General features: G+C 40.5%; 1 protein-coding gene across 1 annotated transcript in view; it reads left to right on the top strand.

Moving 5' to 3' along the window:
• Nucleotides 1–14,884, top strand: part of LOC101850552 (calmodulin) — a 33,149-nt gene that overhangs the window by 16,117 nt on the left and 2,148 nt on the right. The window lies entirely within an intron of this gene.

The raw sequence follows: 14,884 nt of genomic DNA on the forward strand, positions 1-14,884 counted from the left end.
TCTCTCTCTCTCTCTCTCTCTGTGTGTCTCTGTCTCTGTCTCTCTCTCTGTCTGTCTGTCTGTCTGTCTGTCTGTCTCTCTCTCATCTTTCTCTTTAATCGCCTCTCCTCACAGGACATGTAGAACCACAAACTGTTTGCCCATTTTTTCCTTTTTAATTGTTAATTTCTTTAAGGGTGCTTTTCTGTCTCTCTATGTTGTGCTTTTAATAATGGGGGATTGGGAAGGAGTCAGGGGAAAGGGGTTTCTGACTAACCGCATTCTCAAAGCTCCCTTTCGAGAGTTCATGTCTCCAGCTTAGAACAGACCACATGTCGTGGGAACAAGTCAGATTCCATTCCGCAGTAGTTAAGCGCTTGGCGATATTGCCACCGGCACGGGACCAATTACACAGCCAGTCCAAGACAAGAGGTGAAGAATGTAGAAGAATAACCGGGTCAGACCGTATGATAATTTACCTAGACTTGAGCTTCGCGGGGGAACTCTTCCTGGCAGAACGTGCAACTAAAAAAAAAAAGAAGAAAAATCGATCGGAACAAACTCTAGAAATACAAGGGAAAAACAGAAGGTTCAATGAACTTTTCAGAGTAGGAACTGGGTAAATGGAGAGTGCCATTACATAACTTATAAACCGAAATAGACTCTTAGTCGGTGACAGACTATGTAACTCAATTTTTTTCCTAAAGAAGGGGGAAAAGCACGTATTCCACCACTCCTCAGCCCCCTCCAAGGAAAAAAGATCTGATGAAACAAATAGTAACTGGCAATTCTAAGAGCAAAAACAATCCGATATTTGAAAGGACAAATTCAAATATTAGTTGTTTTTCCAATTTGTTTTGCTTAATTGTTTTGTTTCGTTTTGTTAATTTAGAGGGGAAGGGTTGCATCACGGACGCATAATATAATTTATGATATACTTGAATTTAGTGCCAGCGCGGCTTCATTACTTTTCTTCATTCTGTGGGACAAAACACGGTTATTCTGGAAAGCCAATAGTTTACATTAGACCTCAACTTTACTTGAGTGGACCTGAAGGGGCAAAAAATGGGCTGAAATGTTGGAGCGGGTGGCAGGGCACCTGTTTACTTAAAACAATCCACTAAACGAATTCCAGAGGCCTTTAAAAGGTTTAAAAAGAATAAGAATAGACTGGAAAGGGTGGGCCCAGGATGGGGGTGTGAAGTTGATGATATACAGCGGTTCAGGATACGTGGGATTATCTTTAGTCTGTTTGTGACGAAATTTCATCAACCTTAAAGACGTAGCTGGACTCTGGTGGGCTTTGGAGAAAAATACCTGAGGTAGAACTTACACAGAAAACGGTCTTTGAAGTCAGGGTTCTTCTGTAATCAAAAAAAAAAAAAAAGAAAAAAAGAAAGAAAGAAATCGTTTTCTTGTCGAGAGAAAGAAAAAAGTATGAAACTATGAAAGAATTTCCTTTCTTAGTTGTCACTTTTGGCTATAATCTCTCTCCATCCCCCCCCCCCCCCCCCACACACACACACAGACCTTACCCCCAAAGGACTGAAAAAATACATGCAGACACACACACATACACACAAACACACACACACACATACGCACACTTTCACATAATCCTGCATCTTGCTGTGCACGCAGGAGACTCCAGTTCGATTTCTGTATGTGGTGAATTTATATCGAGTATCTCGGTCTTTCTGTTGGGATGTTGTATCCCACTCAGCCCGAGTTGTAAGCCCGTTCCCTAAACGATCTAAAATATATCGATGGGGGCATAACCACCACCCTCCCACACACACACACACACACACACACACACACACACACACACACACACATACACACACACACACATACACACACACACACACATACACACACACACACACAGACACACAATTAACTGAAAAAACCTCACTTGAATGTGAGAATCTTTACTCTTGGTTTTCCACCTTTTCAAAAGGTCAGCCTCGTCCAACCACAGCTGAGAAACCAGTCTTTTTGCGTGGGTTTTAGTCGAATATGCTTGAATTTTGAATGGTTAAGACAATAAAGATTCCCAAATTGATAGAATGAGTAGCAATTAGATCATCTAAAACCCAACTTCCACTAAGCTGCAACTGGTATAAGCTCCAGCTTCTGGGTGGGTCACATGTATATTTTTGGCGTCTGTGGCATCCATCACCGGAAGTTCTGAGATGTGATGATGTGTTCGAATTTAACTCACGACACAGGTATACCAGAGAGAGAGAGAGAGAGAGAGAGAGAGAGAGAGAGAGAGAGAGAGAGAGAGAGAGAGAGAGAGAGAGAGAGAGACAGACAGACAGAGAGACAGAGAGAGGGAGGAGAGAGAGAGAGAGAGAGAGAGAGAGAGAGAGAGAGAGTGTGTGTGTGTGTGTGTGTTTAAGAGAGAGAGAGAGAGAGAGAGAGAGAGAGAGAGAAGGGGGGGGGGGGAGGGATCGAGGTTAGAGTATCATCCTCAAAGACAAGTAAAGGCTAAAAGTCTGGGTTCCTGAAAAGCTCTTGAGCTAGGCAACAATACAACAAAGGAAATTCGTATGTCAAGTTGTGGGTAGCAGCAGGGCCCCACTGCTAGGTCCAATTTTTTTCCCTTTTATTATTATTTTTTTTGTTTATCTTGTTTTCCCCCTGTAGCTCTGTACTCTGTGACTACAAAGGTGTTGATGTGCTACTCTTTGCTATACCCTAAATCTACACAGATGCGCAGCTGCTAACGTAAAGAAACCGAAAGTGTTATCAGAATTGAAAGTCTCTCCCCCCCGCCTCTCCCTTACACACACACCTTTTACATAAACACACAGACACACACATACACGCACACCTACACACCTGCACACACACACACCCACACACACACACACACACACTCACACACACACACACACACACACACACATACACCACAGACACGCGCGCGCACATTTCTGTCGTTCACAGAGCGTGCAATTTATTTTACAGTTGCTTATTATTTAAAGAAATCGACAAAAATTCTGAAATTAATATATTCCCTATTTCATCAGCAAAAAGCTCGAACAACGTTATTTTTATCTTTTTGGATAATGCCCACCGCGTAGGCTGTCTGTTGGCAGTTTGGGGTGAGAAGGGAGGCTCTGACGTCATTGGCTTGTGCTTACCTTTCCAGTGTAAAGTCATCCTTTCTAGTTTCACACGAGCACATGACTTCATTTTCCTTCTTTTATCTTTATTGCATCGTTGCTTACACCTTATCCCTGTAGATCTATGTCTGTCTGCCAAGCTAGATCTGTATGTCTGTCTGGTTTTTTTTTCTCTCTCTGTCCTTCCTTCTGATTGTCTTTCTTTCTATGGTTTACACTCATTCTTTCTCCCTCTTTCTCTCTCTGTCTGTCTGTCTGTCTCTCTCCTCCCCCCCTCTCTCTCTCTTTCTCTCATATCTCTGTCTGTCTGTCTCTCTCTCTCCTCCCCTCTTTCTCTCTTTCTCTCTTTCTCTCTCTCTCTCTCTCTCTCTCTCTCTCTCTCTCCCTCTCACGCCCCACTCCCCCCCACTCCCCCCCCCCCCCAAATAATTTCTCTTATTCTTCTCCCCTCTGTTTAAATCGCTCTCTCTTTCCTTTTCTTTATCTCATTTTCCATCTCTTAACTCCACTCTCTCTCTCTCTCTCCCCCTCATCTTTCCTCTTTCTATCTACTGTTCGTATATCTGTCCAAAATGCGTGCCCATATGTCTGTTTTCTGTTTATCCAGAGGTCGAAGAGAAACAAAAATGTCCTATTTTATAACTATGAATCCAGCACCTTACCTTGCAGCATACCTTGCTCTATATCGATGCTCCTTTAGAAAACATCTAAAGGATGTTTTAGGCCTTGGTGACCTGTGGCATTTCCCAAATGACCCCTAGAGGCATAACTTACCTCTATCTCTCAACTCCACCCACATCTAGGTGTGAGAAGATTGCAAGATTTGTTCGAGGCATGCCTTTCTTTATGCAGAACTCTCGTTCAGTGGCACAGCTGCGATCTGTTGCGCTAAGAAGGTACGAGGAGACAAATTTATCTAGAGGAATTCGAAATACGTTTGAGCTGATTTTGCGTGCATATAACTCAAGGGTGTAGTTCTTTATGTTTACACGGGCTTTGATATGTGTAGCATGAAAGGAACCTTTCTTCTCCACAAAGCTTGCTTCACTTTTTTTTACCCAGATTTCTTCCCAAAACGTTAAGAACGAAATTAACCGATAATTTCTTAGACCAAGAATCTATTATTCAGGAGCATAACTTTAACATTATTATTTCATAGCCTTCACGGGGTATAACTCTAAAACCTCGTTCCTCACCACATAGAGGTAAAACCCTGATGTTTTATTTACGACACTTCAAAAAACTGCACCTAAAACCCACTTATCGCCAGGCATGTTTATAGTTTTGTTTTAGGTTATCTGTTCATCGTACGGGGGCTGGCAGCCAACAAACCTCATCTTTGAGAAATTAGACAGGACAGTGGAGTTATGTTCTCGCCAGGACCTTCGTACTCTGCAAAACGCACACTACAGGTTCCCCGCTTCTACTTAACGCTCTAGATTCCATGGTATTTTTAAGATTGAGTAAAAAACAACAACCAACCTTACATATTTGTTTGCAGAAAATGTATTTGAAAAGACTTGAACAACCCATTTAATACTAAGTGTGCTATATTGGTACTGGAATAGATGTTACAGGTGTGAGCAATTTAGTGATTGGGCTATCGGAATCTTGATCGTGAGATTGCTAGCTCGAGGGTTTGAGGCTCAGTTCGGTCTGACGTTGTGTCCTTGGGAAGGCACTTTACTCTATTTTCCCATTTGGCTCAGTAATTTAAGAAAGCATATTATTTTAAATTTGGAAGTAACAAAATAAACCTTCCATTGTTACAAAGGAATTAACCTTTGACATTTCGCATAATTTCAGTTAGTGTTTTACAGAATTGCATCATATTACAATGTATGTTAGGCATTAGCGTTATTCCTGGTCTTAAGAAGGATACAATCTGGAGACTGCGTAGACTGCATGATTCGTAGCGACAGTGAGACGAGAAAGAAGACATACGGGCAATGCATTGAGGGAGTGGGGGTTGGGAGAAAAAACCGTAACAACAATTTTTAAAAAACGATAATTGGTGAGAAGTAGATGCTAGATTTGTCTTGATTAGTGAGCTATGGAATGGAATTTTGCAGAGTGATCTACGACATAGTCTTATAGACACTTTATTTTCATAGTTCTGTATATTGATTTACTCACAATGCTTCAAGAGGAAATTCCATTATGAACTATTTCAGAAGCAATTTTCACATTCTACGATTCATTTTTAAAAAGTATCCCCAGTGGGAAGGATTTTTTAATTACCTTTTTTTTTGCAAAGTCTTTTTTCCCCATTTAACGTGCCGAAAATACTTAACCCCTCAGGAATCGAGGGGTGTTTATTTTTTTACTCTGCCTTTTTTTCACTTTTAGAGAGATTGAAGCAAAAAATACTGCTCTAACATTGGCAACCTTTTCACATTTTTGTCTCTTTTTTATGGGAAATGTTTAAAAAAATCAGACTCTCGTGAACAGTGCTTTTAGCACTTTTCATATTAAAAAAATAAATTTATGTTTGAAAAAACTCTCCCTCCACCCACACACCCCCACCACTACCCCAAACCACCATTACACACAAAATAAGATAAGGAAAAAAGAAAGAAACAACAAACTAAAGGAAAGGAGCAACAAAATAACAGAAACGAAAAAAAAATCCCGTAAATTCTGAAGAGAACATCTTGCACTTTTATAACATTTTCCAGCAGACCATCTTAAAGAAAAAAATTCTCTGGCATACATGAGTAATCGCCCTTGGAGGAAAGCATCGACGTTTTGTTGCCTCCTGGTAATTCGAGCAAGTGTGTAGCGCACCTACAGACTTAGAACAAGAACAAAACGTGCAGTGAGTTTTACGAGTTAACCACTGTGGTAATATATTGGATGATTTGACACGGTGTCAGCTAAAACTCAAAAGCCATTACCTGCTGCGGCTGAACCTAGAATTCTGAAGCCTACAATGATAGTAAACTTAAACAATGAACTTCGAATCTTTTTTAAAAAATTACAAAAATAGGAAACTGAAAAAAGCATAGGTGTGTTCAAAGCCAAAGAAAATTAATGTTAATCTACATGTTTTACGCTCTTGTCAATACAATGCAGATTATTTAGGAGGCAGACTGCTTTGGCCATGTCTGTCACAGCCAGCTCAAGCTTAGAGAGAGACAGGGTCCTTGTAGATAGACATATATATTCAAGTAAAAAGACATAATCCTTTCGATATGGAACCCCGTGTATTCATGAATTACATCGTATGGTACTCGTATCGGTATACCCAGGATTAATGCTGACGTGGGTATAATATTGGCCTTCAAGCGAAAGGTCCCTATGTCTTAAAATAATGTATTTTTACGCCCTCATCAACACAATTTGGACTATTTAGAAGTCATGCTATGACACTGTCTCTCAGGGCCAACCAGGGCAAAGAGGGATACAATGTCTTAGCAAAAAGACTGAGATACTTGATAATAATGAGAATCTAACTCAGACCTTCTGCGTGCGACGGCAAAACACTTAACTGCTACACCGTGGACGTCTGTATGGCCCATGTTTTATCCTCTTAAAGATCACAGGGACGTATCTGGAGAAGACTTTTCCATAGTTCTCTGAAATAACTGAAGTCCAGTCATCAATGGACAATGTAATTATAACAATTTGAGTGTGCAGGATTTTAAACCAGAGAATGGAATACAGAATAGAGGGAAGACATGGAATAATATCAAAAGATAGGGAAAGATGGAAAGTGTTGCTTTGTAGCCTATACCCTGATGCAGGCTTAGAAAGGGAATCGTGATTGTGACGATCCTATCTTGTTTCACCAAACTGTATTAGAAATCAACAACCCTACTATTCCCCTATCTGTTGTTTTCCCCAGCTCTGTGGAGTGGCCACAGACAGGTAGGTCTGAAGTTCCTGGGAGTAGTGTAGGGATCTGGCCAATAACTCACGCATACCTGCTGGCTCTGTGAGCAGTCTGTGTGCTCCCTCCGACATGTAGAGTAAGCACGTGAGGCTCTCCATAACGGCTCTCGCTATTAGACAGGCATGTAAGGGGGATAGAAAACCGTGGTCCGGATCAAGGAAAAGGGAGAAGAAGCGCTAAAATTATTTGTGGGAATGTAGAGAAGATACGATAGTTAGGAACGCGGTGAGAAGAAGAAGAAGAAGAAGAAGAAGAAGAAGAAGAAGAAGAAGAAGAAGAAGACAAAAGACCGTAAAGGGGTGTTCGTGATGAGTGTGTGTGGAAAGGGGGGCGGGTAGGGGGTTCCTGAGTTCATAATAAATACGTGTGTATGTGTGTGTATGTGTGTTTGTGTGTGTATGTGTGTGTACCAAATATGTCCGCCCTGTTTTCCTTACGCGGCGCACACGCCAAAATGCATGTGTGTTGGGGCAACCTCCGTGCAGAAGGAACTCTTTCAGATTGTTTAGAAGTCACGTAAAGGCAGAGATCAAATCCAAATGCCATGTTGAGTACGTACAGAACTTGGTACATGTAGGTGGAAAGTTGGTCTAAACGTAGACAATACGCTAGCATCTGCCCTCTTCCATCACTCTGATTCCGCTGACATTTCTGTCTTGACGTCAGGGGGTAAGATTAGAAGTGCTGATGTTTGTGAACCTGAACTTAACTTGTGTGTATGTATATTGTATAATTTACATAGATACATATATGACATATATATATATATATATATATATATATATATATATATATATATATTGACATATATATATATATATATATATATATGTATATATATATATATATATATATATATATATATATATATATATATATAAAATAAACATTTGCGAGCGGCATAAAGATACACGCATATAGATTAAAATTTTTTTTTTTTATAGTGGAGGGTTTTACGGTGCTCGCAACTGCATAAGGTCATATGAGAGCCAAGGGGTGGGTGTCAACAGAGAAGTCTTTACAGGAAATCAGACTTAGACTGCTCACCTCTCTAGCTTCAACAGCACAAGGTCTGCTTCGACTGTCAAGGCACCCCGGAAATAGCGGGTCTCAAGAGAGTGACAAACATATAAAAGAAGTAGAGGACAATGACAATAGTAAGGATCAGGAAAGAAAAAGCAGCAGTTCCTTGTTGTAGATCAGGCACAGGTATGAGCGTGACATGAGTCAGCCCATTTACAATTCTGCTATGCTTGAACGAGAAATGTCCCCCCTTTGGGAATGGCCTAAAGACACTACAGTCAGTGGCACTGCCCTGGGGGGTAAATGTTCTTTGCTTAACACGAACCAATCGTGATATTTTGTAAAAATTATGTAAAATATTATGTGTAATATTATCTCTACTGTACTATTATTATAGTATATTTATGTATACCTTGTATTTTATACTTTGTCGTAACAATATAGAAGTTGGCTCTTGTTTAGTATTTAACAAGTACTTTAAGCTAAGGGGTGAACAGTTTTTGTCCATCTAAGAAGGATTCTTTACCGCTTGTCTCTAAAACAATAAAGCCGTAAAGCTTGTAAAATATACGTGTTTTAACGTTTCGTTCTTTAACAAAGAACGCAGACAGTCTACAGAGACACTCAAAAGGAACACATTAAAAGGCGCTCTTCAGAGAGTCTTATAGTATTTGGCCAATAACCTTTCGACAGATTCACTGAGGGCGCAATTTTTAGCTCGAACATCAATCTGTGCGTTAGGAAAGATGGTACCATGCCCAGAGCTGAGTGCTATTGTTTGCAAATTATAATTTAATAATTTTGAGAATTTTCGTTATAGCTATCAAGGCTTTCGAACAATCTCTACTTTGAGCTTAAGATTATATCGGTTAACGCTCACGTTAAGTAGAATTTCAATTTCATTTTAAACCAAGTCCCGTTAAATCGACTGGAATTAAGTGCTTTCAAAATAATTTACATCAAAACCGGAATAATATGGAGTTAGCAAAATAAAGTTAGCAAAAATGGCGTTAGCAAAATAAAGTTAGCAAAAATGGCGTTAAACTCGGGAAGTATAAAGGTAAAAACAGGAAGCCGTGAGTTACCTTGATTTCTCTCAGACACTGACATTTATTACTGACGTACTGAGATTTATTTTTGCTCAAGAAGTTTTATTTTTCTCTCTGTACCTGCGTCAGCGCATAAGGTAAACTGTGAGACAGTTGGATTTTACAGGTGTGAAAAAGACTCAACTTTAAATCTGAGATCAGTAATATCTACTTGGTGCGTAAGAAAAAAACACGCTGAAAGGTCTACTAGAAGGAGATCTAATTCTAGAGAAAAAGGAGGAGGAGTGGGGCAAGCATTATTTACGCGAATGTAATCAGTCTATATTATGGCTTTTAAGCGTGTCGAAGTTTACGATCAAGGAGATCTGTTGTTTCAAAACAGTCCTAATGCTAATTTTAGAATGCTATCTTTGCGCGTTCGCAATTACATTATGTGAATCAGACTGGTTTTTTCCCTAGTGAGTGTTGTCATACTTATATAACAATCTCCACTCCAAACCCACAACATTTACGAACTCTATCAACAGGATGCTAATTACTATAAAGATCAAAAGGAGAACAACACATTGGAGAGGAAAAAGCCCAACAAAACTGATGTGACGAAACGCTTTATTAATTACATGTCCTTTGAGTTGGCACAGCACGCATTGGTTTTTCGAGATTCTGTATGATACATTGCTGGGGAATGCAATAGTTTCTACCACATGAATAAATGGCAAATGCCGTGGATTTAATGCACTGCTCCATTCAGTTTGTTTACCTCAGTTAGAACAGTTTTCATAACAGGAAATTATCTGCTATTCTCGTTGGCCATCTATCTTTCTGTGTTGCCCTTTACAAACGTATGCACCTGTGCTGCTTGCTCTACTACAACTATATTCCTTACAACCTTTTTTTGCTGCTGCTCTCAATCGACATTAATTTTTTTTCTCCGTTTCCTCTTCCCCCACCCCTTTCTCTCTTTCTATCTCCTTTTCTTCCACTTCGCTCTCCTTCCTTCCCGCTTTTATTAGCCACTTCCCTTTGCCACTTCTCTTTATTCTCCCCCCCTCTCTCTCTCTCTCTCTCTCTCTCTCTCTCTCCCCCTCGTTTTCTCTCTCTCACACACACAAACAGACACACACACACCCACACTCACACACACACTCACACACACACACACACACACACACACACACACACACACACACACACACACACATTCACCTATTATTTTATCTCTTTCCACACTTTTTAAAACGAGCAAACTTTGAACCCTCCCCCCCACCCCCTAACAAACACACGTAGACGTGGGCGTACAGGTTTCACTCACGAGAACAAAGAACCGTAATGGTAATCTTTCACCGCTCCATCATTCTTAAATAAGTTTAAAGCTTCATCCGCCCAACACGTCACTGCGGCATAAAATTTACTTACAGGGGAGTGAAGACTCAGGATCTGAGTTGTAGGTCAAGTATGTTCCAAATGGGAGGCTAAAATTAACTTTTACTTCTAAATCATAATATCTTATTTGGACTTGATGCCAAATTTTCAATTCACTCCTTAGAGCGTCTAATCTTGTCCATAGCTGGGTCTTAATGCCTCATGCTCACATGTGAAGCTACCTATTTTTGCATTTATTTGCAGTAAACAAAACAAAATGTTCTACCCTTTGCAGACGCACAGTCATACGGAGACATACAGATACACCCACATATATAATACACATGCAAACAACCCAACCCGCATACCATTCTACACACCACACCACATACACACTCTCTCTCTCTCTCTCTCTCTCTCTCTCTCTCTCTCTCACACACACACACACACACACACACACACACACACACACCGCCACCACCACCACCACATGTATCATAAACACACTCGCACATACACACGCACACATATACAAACACAAGCCTGCACTAAAAGGAACACACGAATACATTAACAGGTTCTTTTATTTCCTTAAGAGCCATTAAGTGCGATCTGGAAATCAGGAAATAGTCTGCTGTAAAGGCATTTCCGGTTTCCTTGCTGTCATCTTAAATCTTTTCCCTTGAAAAAAATGTCTTATCACTGAGCAAACAAAATATGTGTTTTTGTTTGAACAGATTTACCTCACATCTTCTTAGCATATTTGTGCCATGATTTTGATTTGGACCTTCTTTGTTATTATGCTCTATCCACAAAGTCAAAGCTACTTTCACTACTTTCAGTTCCTTTATACATCTACTTTTGTCTACTTAGGTGGGAGGTTGGAGGGCGTCACTGGTAGGTTCTACTCCTTTTTCCCCCGCTTTGTTGTTTTCGTCTATCATTTATCTCGCTTTTCCCCACCACTAAATTGCCGTTATTCTGTCGATGTTCTTCTCTCTACACAAACAAACAAACAAACGATTTGACAGACCTAGAAATCTATCCCGACTCATGTAAATAATTTAGTGAGGCCATTACAAACTCTCAAAGTCAAGTTCGCGCGATTTTACCCCTATATGTAGCGCGTCTGTTGATACGCGTTGGTACCTTACTTAGTATGGCACTGAAGACCTTGGTGCGAATTCTAAATGTCGCGTCGCATTTTTTAGCTTGGCTTGTTCGGTGAGTTTTCAAAACTATCCATCTACCTAACTCAGTTCTATTGGAGATAGACTTTGAAATTAGAAGTCATGCTTCTCAAATAAATTCTGGAACAAAAAGGTGTTGAACCTGTATCGTACAATAAGAAACTGTCATCTGTTTAATTAGATATTATCTTCTCGGAGTCTACTGCAGTCATGCATAGCTGTGACAGAATGCATTAGAATCAATGATGTACACGACATCATTACACGCCATCAACGGAATCTATCCGGGCAGGTTAACACATCCTCACCTGAACTTGACCCCTAATTAACCTTGTCAGAGCTCTCAGGTCGAGGGCTTATTGGTCCTGCTGTGGGATTTTCATTCTCTTTTAATACCAGCTGTCAGAACAGGCGGTGGTGTTCCATCTCTAACTCCCTCTGTATGTCTGTCTTCTTGTATGTCTGTCTCTCCCCCCTCTCTCTCTCTGTCTCTCTCTATCTCTCTCTTTCTCTTTCTTTATCACTCCCTTTCTCTCTGTCTGACTGTCTCTATTTGTCTCTCTCCCTTTTTGTCGTTCTCTGTAGTCTCTCTCTGTCAATCTGTCTTTCTATTTCTATCTGTTTCTCTCTCTCCCTCCCCCCCCCTCTATCTCTCTCTCTTACTCACACACACACACACACACACACACACACACACACACACACACACACACACACACACACACACACATGCACACACAATCAGCTCAAGGACTGAGCTATGAGCGCAAACGGATACTTCGAAAGGCACCGGAAAGTGGGCTGTGAGGCATGGAAACCTGGGATGAGAAGGATGGAAATTGTTCAAATTGATTTTGGGGGTGGGAAGGGGACGGCGGTGGAGAGGATAAGTTAGGGTGTGAAGGTGGAGCCGTTGGAGAATTGGGATTTTTAGATTTTCACCGATCTTGATGAAGAGAAAGATGAGCTTCTAGCGCCACACCTTTCTGTTTACATACGGGCTGCCCTCGGGGTCAGGTCACCTTGACCTTGTCCGGCCACGGGCAGGTGTATAAATATCACTAAGGACAGTTTATATTATGTTCTCAGGTGATGCTTGTCATCTGTTATTTTCAAGTGTATAACTGTGATGGCGCGGCAGCTAATGCACGCCAACAAGCGGATGTGAATGGCTTACAAGGTTAAATATGGTTTGGTGCACCCTTTAGGTGCGCATCCAAAATCTAGCTGTACGGACAGCAAGAATTGTTTCAAAGAGCATTCATGAAATGTATTGTATCGAAAAGGGATGTTAAAAAAGATAAGTGCTTGGGCGGGTGCTCTGGTGTGGTTTACTTCCTCTTTCCTATCAAACGTCTACCGCCCTTATCTCTTCTCCTTTTATTTATAATATGTTACTTCTAATAACAACTAAACTCTTCGGCGCTTATATGGCCAATTTGTGTTTCCAGTGCAGCAAAACTCTTGAAAGAACTAAAACAGAATATGAAAAAGGACAGACTGCATAGATTATACGTCAATCAGGAACCAGCCCTAAGCTGTATATGGAATAACTTTGTGTGGCATTGAGCACCCGCATCACATTATATTGTTGGTAATTACCTTGTCCTTGTCGTCTTTTCAAGATGATTACGACATAACGCCAAATTTTCTGTCTTGGGTAAATAGAATCATGTATCTTAGCAGAGAAGTATTCATAGAGAGAAAAGGGTGGCAGCCATGACGGTGTAGGGTCAAGGATATTGTCGTAATTAAAGTCTCTACTCCAAATATAATCTGACTGTGACTATTTATTTGGTATGGCGCTTCCCTCAGGGCGAAACCTCCCAAACTAACAAACTTACTTTAAGAGCATTCGGCGTACCAAAATCGGAGAGGGGCTAATTGGCTGGGGAGATGGAGAAAAATGCGGTCAAAGTGGACTGGGCAATATTTGAGCAGAGATATGGTCTAAGTGACAGAGTGGTATGCACCTGTGTTTTCTCTCCATTCGACCTCGCTCGCTTGTGGATAGAGCGTCAAGAGGTGTTCTTGATAAGTGAATCGTTGGAAAGGTTGTGTAGAAAGAAGAAAGAGAGAGAGAGAGAGAGAGAGAGAGAGAGAGAGAGAGAGAGAGAGAGAGAGAGAGAACTTATGTTCATCTGCAGATTTGAATTATGCACTCTGACATTAAGCTGTGGAATCGTTATAATATTCCTCGCCTCGGCTCAAAAAGACATAAGTGCGATACTCGCTTGGAGAAGTCTTGTTTTATCAAGCATCTCTGTCTTATTTCTGGGATGTTATATCCAAATTAGGCAGAGTTGACCCTGACATACAGGGTCGAATCGGCCGGCATTTCGCAGATGCTCTACTAAACTGTTACAGCAGTGCATTAAACATGTGAGGTTATTTTCTGACATTACGTACAGGGCGTCAATATCAAACATCAAACTGCTGTCTCAGTAGGGCATGCGGATTCCTCAACACTTATTCCGCTGTGATCTATAGACATATGTTTGTTTTTCTCTTTGCTATTAACAGAAGTATTCTTAGAAGATCTAAGAAGCTTCCCTCTTTCAGAACCCTTCCTATTATTATTCCTCTCACAAGGAGATGCTGCTCTCTCTCTTTGACGGGAGGTGCCGGTCTGTCTTGGCAATGGCGCTTCTTCTGCGGCGACGTCTAAACGTTGCGTAGGTTTATCTTTTTCATGGTTATAGTTTTCTTCTTGACATCTGTGGGTTGCTATTGCCTGGATGTACATTGCTGTCCTGTATAGGGGATAGAACATAGTCAAAATAAAAAATAATACCCGATTTTTGATCATCCGTGAAAGAGTATAAAACATTGATAATTAAAATTTAAAAAGTGACAACGTGTCACCATTTACCGTCTTTTAAATAGAGGAATATTCTATTGGCATCCTGTTATATTATATATTTAACGCTCGAAGCTAATTTCAATTTTAACCAAAAGTCTCCTGCATACTTTTTAATAAACTCACCGAAAATGTACAGACATGTACACAACAGCAACAACAGCGATGACAACGATAGCGACAACAACAACAATAACAGCATAGATTATGACGGCAAGGACAGAGAAATAAATTAAAAGCAGCAACAACAAATAAATAAACTCTCAAAAAGTATTCCTTCTCCTTTTCTTCTTCCTCCTCCTCCATTTCGTCCTCCTGAGCATCGTCATTCTTTTACGCATCATAATATAACAACAACAAAAATCATGGAAAAGAGGAAGGAGGAGGAG

The sequence above is a fragment of the Aplysia californica genome, unplaced genomic scaffold (assembly GCF_000002075.1).
Source record: "Aplysia californica isolate F4 #8 unplaced genomic scaffold, AplCal3.0 scaffold00101, whole genome shotgun sequence".
NCBI classification, from domain to species: Eukaryota; Metazoa; Mollusca; class Gastropoda; order Aplysiida; family Aplysiidae; genus Aplysia; species Aplysia californica.